Here is an 18,002-nt window from a genome sequence, read left to right as displayed (position 1 = left end):
TTGTTTTTCTTCATCTTTATTATGGTTAAGGAAACCGAGCAGCACATTCTACCTTAACAAACAAAAGTCATCAAGAATATGAATAATTATAAAACTGTGAATATCTTTCCATAATTGTTTTACATGTAGACAATGCCAAAATAAAATGTGAAACTGTTTCTGGATGCTCAACACAAAAAGTACAATTAATGTTAAATGTATATTTTTTAGTTTCTTCAGGTAATGATTCGCAGGGTAATACTTATGGATCATTCTGAAAGAGACTGTCTTTGACCTTGTTAACAAGCAAGTATTTGTGTGGTAATAATCAGACTTTTCACCTCCAACAGATATTAGCGACCAATGTATTCCAGTAACTTGTGACATAAGGAATGGATACGATATCCCTTTGAAATAAAGCCCGTATAGATCTGTTGTTCTGAGGGATCAAAGAGAAACATTTTCCCTATTGGAGAGTCAACTGGATTAAGTGAGGGTAGGTCAAGAAGGTGAGGTCTGGCTACACCTCTCAATAACATGAGAGTTCCAGACGGAATAGCATCAAAGACTACGGCGAACTCTCTTAGGTGTTACAGGGATATTGTAACGAGATAAAAATTCTTCATTATTGAGTAACAATCCTTCTGCATTAAAGAGTTGACTCACAAGCAGGACGTGATTATTGAACCAGTTCTTAGAAGATAAAGACTTGTTTCTATACAACATTTCCTTATTGTTCCAAATGAAATACCTATGCGGGGGGAAAATTATGTTTATATATTAACGACCACGCTAAGAATACATGTCTATGAAAAGCAGATCATTTTGCAGGAATCTTATCAATGTTATAGTTACAAAGTAACATAAAATTGAGGCCACCAAAACAGGAGAAGATGTAACGAGGGATGAAATTCCAAATTGAAGTTGGATTCTTTAAAAAATGTTTAGCCCAATTTATCTTAAAAAGTATTATTCAAAGTAGGAAAATAAACAAAAAAATGGAGACTACCATATTCTTTTTTTTAAACATTTTTAGTCATTTTAGCAGACGCTCTTACCCAGAGCGACTTACAGTAGTGAATGCATACATTTCATACATTTTAATTCATTTTTTTTTTCTCGTACTGGTCCCCCGTGGGAATCGAACCCACAACCCTGGCGTTGCAAACACCATGCTCTACCAACTGAGCCACACGGGACCTGTCATATGTGTTCATAATGACAGATTTCCTAATATAATGTGTACGATTTTTCCAGATGAAGTTGATAAGTACCTGGTCAACCGGTTTACCTATTTTGTTGTCAAGATGGAGGGACTGGGCTGCATAAGTAAGGCTGGAGTTACCTTCAGCTTTAGAAAGCAATACTCAACTTTTCAAGGATAAATCCCTCTGCAACCAATGGATCAACTTCTTTTTTTTTTTTTTCAATAATAGGTATAAAGTTTAATGAGCATCTTTCCTGTTGATCTTTAGATATGGTAATCCCAAGGTATGTTACTTTTTCCTTGACTGGAATATTGCATATAGAGGGTATCACACAGTCGTTAACAGCAAACAATTCACACTTATTAAGGTTTAGGGAAAAGACCAGATGCTTTGGAAAATATATTTCATCACATCGACTGCTCTAGGAATCTGGTCAGCATCTTTCAAAAAGAGGGTTGTGTCATCTGCAAGCTGATTTATGATAATACCTCTGTCAGAAATAGAAATCCCTTTTATAATCGCTGGATTTAACAGAACTTGTAAGAAGTTGGGTAGCAAGCAGGAAGAGGTAATGGCGAAATTGGGCAACCTTGCCTAATTCCTCTTTTCAAATCAAATCTAGGAGAAGTGCCATGCTTTAATTTAATTGAACTGTTCCCATTCATATAAAGAGTTTTAATAGTACTACAAAATAATTCCCCAAAACCAAATTTCTCAAGGGAGAGAAATAGAAACTCATGTTCCACTGTATCGAAGGCTTTATAAAAGTCTAAGACGACAATAAAAACTATCATCGAAGATTAGATCAGAATAGTCAATAAGGTCTAACACCAGTCGGATATTATTAGATATATGTCTGTTCCTCATGAAGCCAGATTGGGTCTCTTCTATAATGGAGTCCAATACTGCCTTCATTCTTTTTGAAAATATAGAGGCTAATATTTTGTAGTCATTATTGAGCCGACAGATTGGACGCCAATTATCGAGGAGAAGCAAGTCTTTCTTGGGGTTAGGGATTAATGTAATCAGACCTTGAGTGAAACTGGGAGGGAGAGCATTATTATCAATGTAATCAGAAAATACCTCCAACAGAAAATGGGGCCAACTGTTGAGAAAAAGTTTTGTAAAACTCAGCAGATATAACATCAGTCCCAGGAGACTTATTATTTTGAAGGTGTTCAATAGAATAAATGATCTCTTCAACTATAATAGGGTCATCACCCCTGTTCCCGCTCAGCCTCCCCAACTGATTTCATCCCCCCCCCCCCCTCCCAGAGAGTCAAAGAAAAAAAGAGTTGAGGAAACCTCATAATACTTACAACTATATATCAATTCCTGTAGAAGTTGCAACTAAAGTGGCCCCGTGTGGCTCAGTTGGTAGAGCATGGTGTTTGCAACGCCAGGGTTGTGGGTTCGATTCCCATGGGGGACCAGTCAGTACGGAGAAAAATGTATGAAATGTATGCATTCGCTACTGTAAGTCGCTCTGGACAAGATGACTAAAATAAGTCATAAATGACTAAAATATAAAGTTAGAGATTAATTTGGGATCATCTGTGATGAGACCATTAATATTTAGAGTGGTATTTTTCTAACCTGACAAAAAATTTGATGAATTTCGTCCACCCTCCTCAAGCCACATCTTCCTAGATGCTTCCAGTTCATACAGGCTCCCTCCGCTTCCGGTTCATACAGGCTCCCTCCGCTTCCGGTTCATACAGGCTCCCTCCGCTTCCGGTTCATACAGGCTCCCTCCGCTTCCGGTTCATACAGGCTCCCTCCGCTTCCGGTTCATACAGGCTCCCTCCGCTTCCGGTTCATACAGGCTCCCTCCGCTTCCGGCTCATACAGGCTCCCTCCGCTTCCGGCTCATACAGGCTCCCTCCGCTTCCGGCTCATACAGGCTCCCTCCGCTTCCGGCTCATACAGGCTCCCTCCGCTTCCGGCTCATACAGGCTCCCTCCGCTTCCGGTTCATACAGGCTCCCTCCGCTTCCGGCTCATACAGGCTCCCTCCGCTACAGGCTCCCTCCGATACAGGCTCCCTCCGCTTCCGGTTCATACAGGCTCCCTCCGCTTTCGGTTCATACAGGCTCCCTCCGCTTTCGGTTTATACAGGCTCCCTCCGCTTCCGGCTCATACAGGCTCCCTCCGCTTCCAGCTCATACAGGCTCCCTCTGATTCCAGCTCATACAGGCTCCCTCTGCTTCCAGTTTATACAGGCTCCCTCTGCTTCCAGTTCATACATATCATCCAACTTGTTTTGTAGCTCAAACAGAACAGACTTGTCCTCCTCTGAGAAACTTTCAACAGGCTTTTGAACAAGACAGGTGATCTTTGTAATTACACTTTCTTCTTCAGCTGTCCTCGGCAAGAACACTCCCATATTTTCTTAAATATTTTCCAACCTCATATTTAAAAAGCTCCCAGTTATTACTGTATGAAATGTCATTTAAAAGCTTTGTTCCAAAAGTGTGTAATTAAATTATCTTGACCAACTCATGTTTTAATATAGAGCATTTAAGCTTCCAGTAGGATGCTCTGCCAAGGCCATTATCAGAGATAAAAAGTTTAAAGTCAATATACACTGCTCAAAAAAATAAAGGGAACACTTAAACAACACAATGTAACTCCAAGTCAATCACACTTCTGTGAAATCAAACTGTCCACTTAGGAAGCAACACTGATTGACAATACATTTCACATGCTGTTGTGCAAATGGAATAGACAACAGGTGGAAATTATAGGCAATTAGCAAGACACCCCCAATAAAGGAGTGGTTCTGCTGGTGGTGACCACAGACCACTTCTCAGTTCCTATGCTTCCTGGCTGATGTTTTGGTCACTTTTGAATGCTGGCGGTGCTTTCACTCTAGTGGTAGCATGAGACGGAGTCTACAACCCACACAAGTGGCTCAGGTAGTGCAGCTCATCCAGGATGGCACATCAATGCGAGCTGTGGCAAGAAGGTTTGCTGTGTCTGTCAGCGTAGTGTCCAGAGCATGGAGGCGCTACCAGGAGACAGGCCAGTACATCAGGAGACGTGGAAGAGGCCGTAGGAGGGCAACAACCCAGCAGCAGGACCACTACCTCTGCCTTTGTGCAAGGAGGAGCAGGAGGAGCACTGCCAGAGCCCTGCAAAATGACCTCCAGCAGACCACAAATGTGTATGTGTCTACTCAAACGGACAGAAACAGACTCCATGAGGGTGGTATGAGGGCCCGACGTACACAGGTGGGGTTTGTGCTTACAGCCCAACACCGTGCAGGACATTTGGCATTTGCCAGAGAACACCAAGATTGGCAAATTCGCCACTGGCGCCCTGTGCTCTTCACAGATGAAAGCAGGTTCACACTGAGCACGTGACAGACGTGAAAGAGTCTGGAGACGCCGTGGAGAATGTTCTGCTGCCTGCAACATCCTCCAGCATGACCGGTTTGGTGGTGGGTCAGTCATGGTGTGGGGTGGCATTTCTTTGGGGGGGCCACACAGCCCTCCATGTGCTCGCCAGAGGTAGCCTGACTTCCATTAGGTACCGAGATGAGATCCTCAGACCCCTTGTGAGACCATATGCTGGTGCGGTTGGCCCTGGGTTCCTCCTCATGCAAGACAATGCTAGACCTCATGTGGCTGGAGTGTGTCAGCAGTTCCTGCAAGAGGAAGGCATTGATGCTATGGACTGGCCCGCCCGTTCCCCAGACCTGAATCCAATTGAGCACATCTGGGACATCATGTCTCGCTCCATCCACCAACGCCACGTTGCACCACAGACTGTCCAGGAGTTGGCGGATGCTTTAGTCCAGGTCTGGGAGGAGATCCCTCAGGAGACCATCCGCCACCTCATCAGGAGCATGCCCAGGCGTTGTAGGGAGGTCATACAGGCACGTGGAGGCCACACACACTACTGAGCCTCATTTTGACTTGTTTTAAGGACATTACATCAAAGTTGGATCAGCCTGTAGTGTGGTTTTCCACTTTAATTTTGAGTGTGACTCCAAATCCAGACCTCCATGGGTTGATAAATTGGATTTCCATTGATTATTTTTGTGTGATTTTGTTGTCAGCACATTCAACTATGTAAAGAAAAAAGTATTTAATAAGATTATTTCATTCATTCAGATCTAAGATGTGTTATTTTAGTGTTCCCTTAATTTTTTGGAGCAGTGTAAATAGCTATATAATCAGTAAGGGTAGTGGCCAGGATGTTAACAGAAATACCCTGTTTATCAAAACATTTAGACACCAGCCAAACATCTATGTGTGATTGTCTGGATCGTGCCTTATTACTCCAAGTGGAAGACTTGTCATCAGGAAACTTTCCTCTCCAAATATCTAATAATATCAAACCTTTCCATAAACTGCTTCAAACTTGTATTCCTAGAAGTGGGGCGGCAGGTAGCCTAGTGGTTAGAGCGTTGGACCAGTAACCGAAAGGTTGCAAGATCGAATCGCCAAGCTGACAAGGTAAAAATCTGTCGTTCTGCCCTTCTGTTCCTAGGCCGTCATTGAAAATAAGAATTTGCTCTTAACTGACTTCTCTAGTTAAATCAAGTGGACTGTCCCAGAGGCCATCGATCAATTAAATTGTTCTGATAAATATTAAAAATCACCACCTACTATAAGTAAAGCATTTGAGAACTTGGTTAGCCAATGGAGAATACATAAGTGATCATTTTCAAGTTTGGAATTGAACCCATAAATGTTGGTGATGATGACAAGACAAAGAAAGTGACCAAAAGGGTCACAGTCGGAGTGCAAAATACTTCCATTGAAATGATTCTTTAGAGTGATAACTCCAGCAGAGAGTTCAGAACCATGAGAGAGACATACATCACTGACATCTCCAGAAGTTGACGTCGGTAGCAACTGAATGAGACTCTTGGGGGGAAAAAAACATAAATCTGTTTTAAGCTGTTAGGCAAATAAAAATAATGCTTTGCGCTTTACATTATTTCTTAACCCCCCTAGCATTGAGTGAAACTATAGACAACGACAAAGTGGAATATAGAACAAAGTACTATGAGCTAAACAACAATCGCAAATCGAAAAATGAATGGAAGGAAACCAGCGTTGCTCACCGTATAGATATAAATTATTGAGTGAGAATAGTTTAGCATAACAAAGCTAACTGCCAGAACAAGAAACAACAAAAGATCTTGCTCACTGCCTATACTGCAGGTAAACATATCAGAAGTGAGAGAACAAATACAATAGTAAATATCCATTACTCCAGTAGTCCTGTGCAGTTAGAACGAAGGTTAAAATCACCTTAGAGCCGGGAGTGAGATCTGATCACATCAGAGGTAGATATCTAGGTATGTTGACCACCAGGCATCAGTCCATGACAGTTCTCAAGGAGGAAGGTTGATTTCGTAGCCGTTGATGAAAGCGCGCCCTCCGATGAAGTAAGCCGCTTTCCCTTCTTTTCGTGCTTTATCCACAGCTGGCCACAGTTTCTCTCTCTCCTTTTCTCTGTCTGCTTTCGAGAGGTCTTCAGCAAACCGCAGATTGTTATCGCGTAGGAATGTAGATTTCTTGGTTGCTTTCCAAGTGGTATCCCTGTAGATCCGTGATGTGAACTGGAGAATGACACCTCTGGGCTTGGAGTCACCCTGCCTTGTCGTGCCCGAGGCACAGTGTGGATAACATCTGTTAGTTTAGCCTTCTCCACAGGTAGGATAGCTTGGCAGACTTTGACGGTCTCTTGCCGCACGTTTCCCCCCCATCTGCTTCGGGAACTCCATACAGTCTCCGATTCCACCGTCTGGAGTAGCTTTCGAGTTTCGCGATTCTTCTTTGGCACAAGTCCATCTTTCCCACCTCCTTTTCGACACGCTTTTCAACGTGGGTGACCTTAACATCCTTGATTTCCATGCATGCAAAGTGAACATTTTTTATTTTTAAGACCTCGATTTTCATTGCGTTGTCGCCAACCATTTTCTCTATGGCTTCGGACCTTGCATTGATGAGCCTGGAAAGAGTGGCGATAACATCATTATTGGCGGCGACATCTGGGCCCAGTTCAACACATGCCTTTCTTGGAAGCTGGAGGTTTGCTTGGGGTTATAGGCAAAGAAGGAAAATCCTCGTCTCACCCGGTAAGTGTCATAGAGTCTGTCAGAGCGGTATAGTTGTGGCAGTTTGTCAATCAAAGCGTTTTGCTTCCTGTGTAACGACATTGGATGATGCCTGAGCATTACTAGCTGAGGAGGTAGCAATAACATTTCTCTTTCTGTCAGCGCACTGTGACATTTTGGAAAATATAAATCTTAAATCATCAATAACCTGATGTTTTTAGCAAGCAAATTATTAGTTTGGTAGTTCAAAAAAAAATACACTTTTCATTATCTTTCAAAAGTTGGTATGCAGAGCTCGGTAGGAAACGTGCGTTCAAGCTGCCATCTTGGAGCCTCCTCGTAAATCCCTGTAATCTTACATCGTAGCGCAGCAAGCGATGGTGATTTCATCACTTACATTCAGAAATCCATTTATATTGATGAATCTCAAATAATGTATAGATTTTAAATGTAAAAAAACCACTTTGTTATAGACGGACAATATGAATATAAGATGAAAGGCGAGCTCCTAACGAGTTCAGGAAGTCAAGCTAGAGCTCTGTGAGATGTTCACAGCAATCACGCTATCACATTCAGAAATCCATTTCTATTGATGAATCTCATACGGTTTGATCAAGAGAGACCTTTTCTATTGATGAATCTCATACGGTTTGATCAAGAGAGACCTTTTAGAAATTAATGCACATTTTCTCTAACACTAAACATACAAATATGTATTTTACAGTTATAAAGGAAAGTGAAATCTTATAGTTTTATAATTTTATTATGCAATATTTAGAAAGTATGGAAGAAAATCATTCATTGTTCATTGGATTAAAGGTTAGGGTTATGTCTACGGTTGAGGCCCTAACTCTAACCCTGACCCTAACTCCAACTTCATGTCCACATCCCAGCTCAACCCTAACTCTAACCCTGACCCTAACCCTAACTCTAACCCTAACTCTAACCCTGACCCTAACCCTGACTCTAACCCTGACCCTAACTCTAACCCCAACTCTAACCCTGACCCTAACTCTAACCCCAACTCTAACCCTGACCCTAACTCTAACCCTAACTCTAACCCTAACCCTAACTCTAACCCTGACCCTAACCCTGACCCTGACCCTAACTCTAACCCCAACTCTAACCCTAACCCTGACCCTATAACTCTAACCCCAACTCTAACCCTAACTCTAACCCCAACTCTAACCCTGACCCTAACTCTAACCCTGACCCTAACTCTAACCCTGACCCTAACTCTAACCCTGACCCTAACTCTAACCCTGACCCTAACTCTAACCCTGACCCTGACTCTAACCCTAACCCTGACTCTAACCCTAACCCTGACTCTAACCCTAACCCTGACTCTAACCCTAACCCTAACCCTAACCCTGACTCTAACCCTAACCCTGACTCTAACCCTAACCCTGACTCTAAACCTAACCCTGACCCTAACCCTGACTCTAACCCTAACCCTGACTCTAAACCTAACCCTGACCCTGACTCTAACCCTAACCCTGACTCTAAACCTAACCCTGACTCTAAACCTAACCCTGACCCTAACCCTGACTCTAACCCTAACCTGACCCTAACCCTAACTCCAACTTCATGTCCACATCCCAGCTCAACCCTAACTCTAACCTAACCCTAACCCTGACCCTAACCCTAACCCTGACCCTAACTCTAACCTAACCCTAACCCTGACCCTAACCCTAACCCTGACCCTAACTCTAACCTAACCCTAACCCTGACCCTCACTTCATCTCCACATCTTGGATGAACCGTTCTGAACGGTGCCACGCAAAAGCACATCAACTATAGTTAGAGCCCTGCGCGGGCATGAGTTTTACGCCCGAGTCCTACCCATGCGTGCGATGTTCAGGCCCTTCCCAACCCAGGCCTGATTGCTTCTGTCAAATTTAAAGCCCGGGCCCTGCCCCGAATTCTGCAATAACTTCCTCCATTAGTAAATACATTAGCTTCTCCTTTCGGTCTGTCACTCGCTCCCTGAGTGCAGCTCACTCTGCATTCACTCTTCTCAAGATGGCTCTGAGTCGGTGAGTATCCACAGCAACGGCTCTGGGCTGCTCTACTCAATGACGAGACGAGAGAGAGAAGAGTTAAATACTTTTTTTTTTTGTCACTCTTAACACCATGCATGTTATGATCTTAGTCTGATATGACGGTACGTCGCAACAGCAGAGCACGAGCAAAATGGCTCAGCTTCAAAATGTTAGTGATCCATTTAATGATACCCGAGCCCTGCCAGTTCTCTAGTTATTAATGGGGGAAAAAAGCCTCTAATTCGATGTGTAATGTTGTGGCACGTGGGGCTCGGGGTCGGGTAGCAGAGCTCTAACTATAGGTCAGGGTTAAAGTGAGGCCTACCTTTCTGACATGTAGTGGGCAGGGACAAATTAATTCATTGTTAATTGGATTAAGGTTAGGGGTTATGTCAAGAGTTAAGTCCACTCCCAGCTCAACCCGAACCGTAACCTTAAACCTAGCTTCATGTCCACATCCCAGATCAACCCTAAACCTAGCCTCAACCTTAACCTAGCCTCAACCCTAACTCTCGCTTCATGTCCACATCCCAGATTCATCCCTAAACCTAGCCTCAACCTTACCCTAGCCTCAACCTTAACTTCATAGAAATTTCCGGCTCACCACTAACACTAACTTCTTGTCCACATCAACCCTAACTCCTTCAAGAGCTGAGTCAAGATGTAAAGCTAGGTTTAGGGTTGAGCTGGGATGTGGACATACAGCTAGGGTTAGGGTTGTGCTGGGATGTGGACATAAAGCTAGGTTTAGGGTTGTGCTGGGATGTGGACATAAAGCTAGGTTTAGGGTTGTGCTGGGATGTGGACATACAGCTAGGGTTAGGGTTGTGCTGGGATGTGGACATAAAGCTAGGTTTAGGGTTGTGCTGGGATGTGGACATACAGCTAGGGTTAGGGTTGTGCTGGGATGTGGACATACAGCTAGGGTTAGGGTTGTGCTGGGATGTGGACATAAAGCTAGGGTTAGGTTTAAGTTTGAGTTTAGAGTGTGCCTGTCTGCCTGTGAGTTTATATGTCTGTTTGCCTCCCTGCCTGTCTGTCTCTGTCTGCCTCTGAGTGGATGTCTGTCCGTAGCTAGGTTTCCATCCAATTGGCGACACATTTTCATAGGAATATTCCAAAATCCGCATAAAAACCAAAAAGTGCATTTTCCCACCGGAGAGATGTGTTTTCGTCAAATTGACTTGTTGTAGATAAAAGACTGGGCGCGATGACCTAGTGCTCATAAACATACATTTTGCGGTTAAATTCTCATGAACCAAATAAAACAATACAAGTGAAATGGGTTTTCCTTGCATTTTCAACTATACTGATAGTTTTATAACAAAAATAAATGTTGTGTTATATTATATGTAACAGTGTAGGTTCCGTCCCTCTCTTCGCCCCAACCCGGGCTCGAACCAGGGACCCTCTGCACACATCAACAACTGACACCCCACGAAGCATCGTTACCCAACGCGCCACAAAAGCCGCGGTCCTTGCAACGCAAGGGGAACAACTACTTCAAGTCTCAGAGCAAGTGACGTCACCGATTGAAACGCTATTAGCGCGCACCACCACTAACTAACTAGCCATTTCACATCGGTTACACCACCGCTAATTAACTAGCCATTTCACATCGGTTACACCACCGCTAACTAACTAGCCATTTCACATCGGTTACATATACAGCAAGCGTGCTGTGCGTTCTAGCCAACACACACAGCGGGCAGACGCAGTATCTACGCGCTGTTGGCTAGAGGGCGCGTATAGCCTACATGACATTATTAACGGACAAAAAGAGCAAGATTGTTTTTTTTATTTGTCAAATGGCAGCCAAGTATCGATTATCATATCACCAGAATAAGACCCTTGATATTTATTGTAAAGGAGCATCAAGATCATCACATTACACTTTCACCGCCCTGTGAAGTTCATCATAATTTATTTAGTGTGTAGTTTAATAATAAACTGCATGCTTTCCCGACGAGTCGTAGTGAGAGGACCGCACGTCATCATCTCATCATCGTCTGACTCGAAGTTTTACTTCGATATGATGGTTATTATATCAATATTTGTGCATAATAGCGTTTCCACTGAGATTTCTCGCATAATTCATTTTATCAACACATAAAGGTCCCACCTTGTCTAGCGTGTTTTGTGTTTCCATTAGATTACCAACACATAAAGGTCCCACCTTGTCTAGCGTGTTTTGTGTTTCCATTACATTACCAACAAATAAAGGTCCCACCTTGTCTAGCGTGTTTTGTATTTTTCTATTAGGCCTGTCACACATTTTTTTTTTAGAAACCTGGTTTGGGTCTTTCGCCAGTTTACCCATTGCAGCTCTATCACCAACTTTTTTTTGCCTTGAATGCAATGGATGGATTTATGCGCCAATACCCTTGATGCATACAGTATCTATTCTGCAATATCCTGTCTGTGGAGGTAGGAAAGTGGAGAGAGGTGGAGGCGGGAGAGAGAAAAATAGATTAGAGGTAAGGGAAAGGAAAGGAGGGAGACAGAATGGAGGGGGGGAGGGATAGAGAAAGAAAGAGAGAAAGAGGTCATGAAATCATGGTCTCCTGAGTTGTTTACATGTAGATATACTTGGATTTAAACAGGATACTACCCTCTATGTCAAAACCTTCAATCCAAATAAAAATGTTGACAAAAATGGTGCAATGTTATTTTTAACATCCAATTAGTACTGTACTGTAATGCTCCTCAAGGAAAATCCACAGACACTATTTGCTAACTGCTACAAAGAGGGGAACGTAAGCAATTTAATTTTCCACACAGACCATCCCCTGGCATGGCAGAGTGCTATAAGAGTGCTACATTACCACTATGTCAAGAGAGAGTGTATTGGCCCAGGACAGAAACTCTGAATAATAGACATTGATGAAACCAGGTCCACCTCTACAAGGCAACAATCCCAATTTTTGCCAGGACCCTGAAGGACGTCACCTTCAACCACAGCCCCAGCACTTCACACAGGAGCAACAGAGCATTGGACACCCCTCCCAGACCAGCGAGACGCCCTCCCTCCCAGACCAGTGAGACGCCCTCCCTCCCAGACCAGTGAGACGCCCTCCCTCCCAGACCAGCGAGACGCCCTCCCTCCCAGACCAGCGAGACGCCCTCCCTCCCAGACCAGCGAGACGCCCCTCCCTCCCAGACCAGCGAGACGCCCCTCCCTCCCAGACCAGACCAGCGAGACACCCCTCCCTCCCTCCCAGACCAGCAAGACGCCCTCCCTCCCAGACCAGCGAGACGCCCTCCCTCCCAGACCAGCGAGACGCCCTCCCTCCCAGACCAGCGAGACGCCCTCCCTCCCTCCCAGACCAGTGAGACGCCCTCCCTCCCAGACCAGCGAGACGCCCCTCACTCCCAGACCAGACCAGCGAGACACCCCTCCCTCCCTCCCAGACCAGCAAGACGCCCTCCCTCCCAGACCAGCGAGACGCCCTCCCTCCCAGACCAGCGAGACGCCCTCCCTCCCAGACCAGCGAGACGCCCTCCCTCCCAGACCAGCGAGACGCCCTCCCTCCCAGACCAGTGAGACGCCCTCCCTCCCAGACCAGCGAGACCCCCCTCCTGAAGGACACCTAGACCACAGCATCACCAGCCACACCCCAGCCAGCTGAGACCACCCCAAACAAACCCTGGCCACACCCTATATGCCCCCCCCAGATCAGGGCGCCCACTCCGACAAGGTTAATTGACCCACAGTCCCACACGGTGACATGATATATATATATATATATATATATATATATATATATATATATATATATATATATATATATATATATATTTTTTTTTTCTATTTCACCTTTATTTAACCAGGTAGGCTAGTTGAGAACAAGTTCTCATTTACAACTGCAACCTGGCCAAGATAAAGCAAAGCTGTGAGACACAAACACAGAGTTACACATGGAATAAACAAAAGTACAGTCAATAACACAATAGAAAAATGTATATACAGTGTGTGCAAATGGAGTAAGGAGGGAAGGCAATTAATAGGCCATAGTAGCGAAGTAATTACAATTTAGCAGATTAACACTGGAGTGATAGATGTGCAGATGATGATGTGCAAGTAGAGACACTGGGGTGCAAAAGAGCTAGAAGATAAATACAGTATGGGGATGAGGTAGTTGGGTGGGCTATTTACAGATGGGCTGTGTACACGTACAGCCATCGGTAAGCTGCTCTGACAGCGGATGCTTAAAGTTAGAGAGGGAGATATAAGACTCCAGCTTCAGAGATTTTAGCAATTCGTTCCAGTCACTGGCAGCAGAGAACTAAAGGAAAGGTGGCCAAAGGAAGTGTTGGCTTTGGGGATGACCAATGAGATATACCTGCTGGAGCGCGTGGTAAGGGTGGGTGCTGCTATGGTGACCAGTGAGCTGAGATAAGGCAGGGCTTTACCTAGCAAAGACTTATAGATGACCTGGAGCCAGTGGGTTTGGCGACGAATATGTAGTGAGGGCCAGCCAACGAGAGCTTACAGGTCGCAGTGGTGGGTGGTATATGGGGCTTTGGTGACAAAACAGATGGCACTGTGTTAGACTACATCCAGTTTGCTGAGTAGAGTGTTGGAGGCTATTTTGTAAATGACATCGCCGAAGTCATGGATCGGTAGGATAGTCAGTTTTACGAGGGTGTTATCTGTGATCGTTTTGTTTGTATTGTTTAGTTTTTTAATCATTGTACCTAAACTGTAAGTGTAAACATGTATACGCAGGGCCCAGCTGTAAAAGAGACCTTGGTCTCAGTCTGCGTTCCTTGTTGAAATAAAGGTATAATAATAAACTTATAATGTTTGGCAGGATGAGTGAAGGAGGCTTTGTTGCGAAATAGGAAGCCGATTCTAGATTTAATTTTGGATTGGAGATGCTTAATGTGAGTCTGGAAGGAGAGTTTACAGTCTAACCAGACACCTAGGTATTTGTAGTTGTCCACATAGTCTAAGTCAGAACCGTCCAGAGTAGTGATGCTGGACGGGTGGGCAGGTGCGGGCAGCGATCGGTTGAAGAGCATGCATTTAGTTTCACTTGCATTTAAGATCAGTTGGAGGCCACCTAAGGAGAGTTGTAATTGCATTGAAGCTCGTCTGCAGGTTTGTTAACACAGTGTCCAAAGAAGGGCCAGATGTATACAGAATGGTGTTGTCTGCGTAGAGGTGGATCAGAGAATCACCCGCAGCAAGAGCGACATCATTGATAAATACAGAGAAAAGAGTCGGCCCGAGAATTGAACCCTGTGGCACCACTTGGAAACACTACAGACAAAATGGGAGCCACCTAGAAAAACTACAATTTCTGGCTCATTTTTCCAAAAACCAGCATGAAACTCTTTCTGAAGACTGTTGACATCTAGTGGAAGCCCTAGGAACTGCAATCTGGGAGGATTTCGCCTTATAATAAAAGTGATAGCCATTGAAATTAGTGGTAGGCAGAATTTTTTTTGGGGGGGGATGGTTTGTCCTCGGGGTTTCGCCTGCCATATCAGTTCTGTTATACTCACAGACATAGTTTTAACAGTTTTAGAAACTTTTGAGTGTTTTCTATCGAAATATACCAATTATATGCATATCCTAGCTTCTGGGCCTGAGTAACAGGCAGTTTACTTTGGGCACGCTTTTCATCCAGACGTGAAAAAACTGCCCCACAGTGTCCAAAGAAGGGCCAGATGCATACAGAATGGTGTCGTCTGCGTAGAGGTGGATCAGAGAATCACCAGCAGCAAGAGTGACTTGCAGCAAGAGTGATTGACAGAGTCGAAAGTCTTGGCCAGGTCGATGAAGACGGCTGCACAGTACTGTCTTTTATCGATGGCGGTTATGATATCGTTTAGGACCTTGAGCGTGGCTGAGGTGCACCCATGAACAGCTCGGAAACCAGATTGCATAGTGGAGAAGGTACGGTGGGATTCGAAATGGTCGGTGAGCTGTTTGTTAACTTGGCTTTCGAAGATTTTAGAAAGGCAGGGCAGGATGGATATAGGTCTATAACAGTTTGGGTCTAGAGTGTCTCCCCCTTTGAAGAGGGGGATGACCACGGCAGCTTTCCAATCTTTGGGGATCTGAGACAATACGAAAGAGAGGTTGAATAGGCTATTAATAGGGGTTGCAACAATTTCGGTGGATAACTTTAGAAAGAGAGGGTCCAGATTCTCTAGCCAAGCTGATTTGCAGCGATCCAGATTTTGCAGCTCTTTCAGAACATCAGCTGTCTGGATTTGGGTGAAGGAGAAGAGGGGGAGGGGGGATTGGGCCAGTTGCTGCAGGGGGTGCTGAGATGTTGGCCGGGGTAGGGGTAGCCAGGTGAAAAGCATGGCCAGCCGTATAAAAAGGCTTATTGAAACTAGCGATTATCGTAGATTTATCGGTGGTGACAGTGCAATGGGCCTCAGTGCAATGGGCAGCTGGGATGAGGTGCTCTTATTCTCCATGGACTTTACAGTGTCCCAAAGGTTTTTGGAATTAGTGCTACAGTAAGCAAATTTCTATTTGAAAAGCTAGCCTTAGCTTTCCTAACTGACTGAATATATTGGTTCCTGACTTCCCTGAAAAGTTGCATATCGCAGGGGCTATTCGATGCTAATGCAGAATGCCACAGGATGTTTTTGTGCTGGTCAAGGGCAGTCAAGTCTGGGGTGAACCAAGGGCTATATCTGTTCCTGGTTCTACATTTGAATGGGGCATGCTTATTTAAGATGGTGAGGAAAGCACTTTTGAAGAGCAACCAGGCATCCTCTACTGACGGGATGAGGTCAATATCCTTCCAGGATACCCGGGCCACGTCGACTAGAAAGTCCTGCTCGCTGAAGTGTTTTAGGGAGCGTTTGACAGTGATGAGGGGTGGTCGTTTAACCCCGGACCCATTACGCACGCTGGTAATGAGGCAGTGATCGCTGAGATCCTGGTTGAGGACAGCAGAGTTGTATTTAGAGGGCAAGTTGGTCAGGATGATATCTAAGAGGGTGCCCATGTTTACGGATTTAGGGTTGTACCTGGTAGGTTCCTTGATCATTTTTGTGAGATTGAGGGCATCTAGCTTAGATTGTAGGACGGCCGGGGTGTTAAGATTGTCCCAGTTTAGGTCACCTAACAGTACGAACTCTGAAGATAGATGGGGGGCGATCAATTCACATATGGTGTCCAGGGCACAGCTGGGGGCTGAAAGGGGTCTATAACAAGCAGCAACAGTGAGACTTGTTTCTGGAAAGGTTGATTTTTAAAAGTAGAAGCTCAAATTGTTTGGGCACAGACCTGGATAGTATGACAGAACTCTGCAGGCTATCTCTGCAGTAGATTGCAACTCCACCCCCTTTGGCAGTTCTATCTTGGCGGAAAATGTTATAGTTAGGGATGGACATTTCTGGATTTTTGGTGGCCTTCCTAAGCCAGGATTCTTGGCTAGGACATCCGGGTTGGCAGAGTGTGCGAAAGCAGTGAATAAAACAAACTTGGGGAGGAGGCTTCTAATATTAACATGCATGAAACCAAGGCTTCTATGGTTACAGAAGTCAACAAATGAGAGCGCCTGTGGAATGGGAGTGATGCTGGGGGCTGCAGGGCCTGGGTTAACCTCTACATCACCAGAGGAACAGGAGGAGGAGTAGGATAAGGGTACGGCTAAAGGCTATAAGAACTGGTCGTCTCGTGCATTCAGAACAGAGAGTAAAAGGAGTAGATTTCTGGGCGCGGAAGAATGATTCAAGGCATAATGTACAGACAAGTGTATGGTAGGATGTGAGTACAGTGGAGGTAAACCTAGGCATTGAGTGACAATGAGAGAGGTTTTGTCTCTTGAGGCACTATTTAAGCCAGGTGAGATCACCGCATGTGTGGGGGGTGGAACAAAAGGGCTAGATCAAGCATATTGAGCAGGGCTGGAGGCTCTACAGTGAAATAAGACAATAATCACTAACCAAAACAGCAGTAGACAAGGCATATTGACATTAGGGAGAGGCATGTGTAGACGAGTGATCATAGGGTCCAGTGAGTAGCTAGGCGAGCTGGAGACATGGCGATTCAGACAGCTAGCAGGCCGGGAATAGCAAGCTAGCAGATGGGCCTCCGGGGGACGTCGCAATGGAAGAGCCTGTAGAAACCCCTCTGATGGTTACGTCGGAAGACCAGTCGTGATGGATCGGCGGGGCTCCATGTCGGCAGTAAAGGGGTCCAGACCAATTGGCAAAAGAGGTATTGTAGCCCAGGAATTGGCTGATGGATCTTTGCAGCTAGCCGGACGATGGGCCTAGCTCGAGGCTAGCTCAAGGATAACTGGTGCTTGCTTCGAGACAGAGACGTTAGCCAGGAGTAGCCACTCGGATAGCAGCAAGCTAACTGCGATGATCCGGTGTAAAGGTTCAGAGCTTGTGGTAGGAATCCGGAGATGTGGTAGAGCAGTCCGATATGCTCTGGGTTGATATCGCGCTGTGCAGGCTGGCAGGAATTGACCGGGCTGAGGCTGGCTGATGTCCGAGTTAACGGTGAAGACCGCTAGCAGTGGCTAACTGACAACTAGCTAGTAACTAGTTAGCTGGCTAGCTGCTGATGGGGGTTCCGGTTCTAAAGTATAAAAAATAGCAGATCCGTACCACATTGGGTGAGGCGGGTTGCAGGAGAGTATATTCAATCCGTAGATGGAAAATGAGATAAAAAATATATACGAAGAAAACAATATATACACGGGAATAGACAAGA

This window comes from Salmo salar, chromosome ssa15 (genome assembly GCF_905237065.1).
Source record: "Salmo salar chromosome ssa15, Ssal_v3.1, whole genome shotgun sequence".
NCBI lineage: Eukaryota > Metazoa > Chordata > Actinopteri > Salmoniformes > Salmonidae > Salmo > Salmo salar.
The sequence above is the reverse complement of the archived record's forward strand: the minus strand, read 5'-3'. Positions refer to the sequence as shown.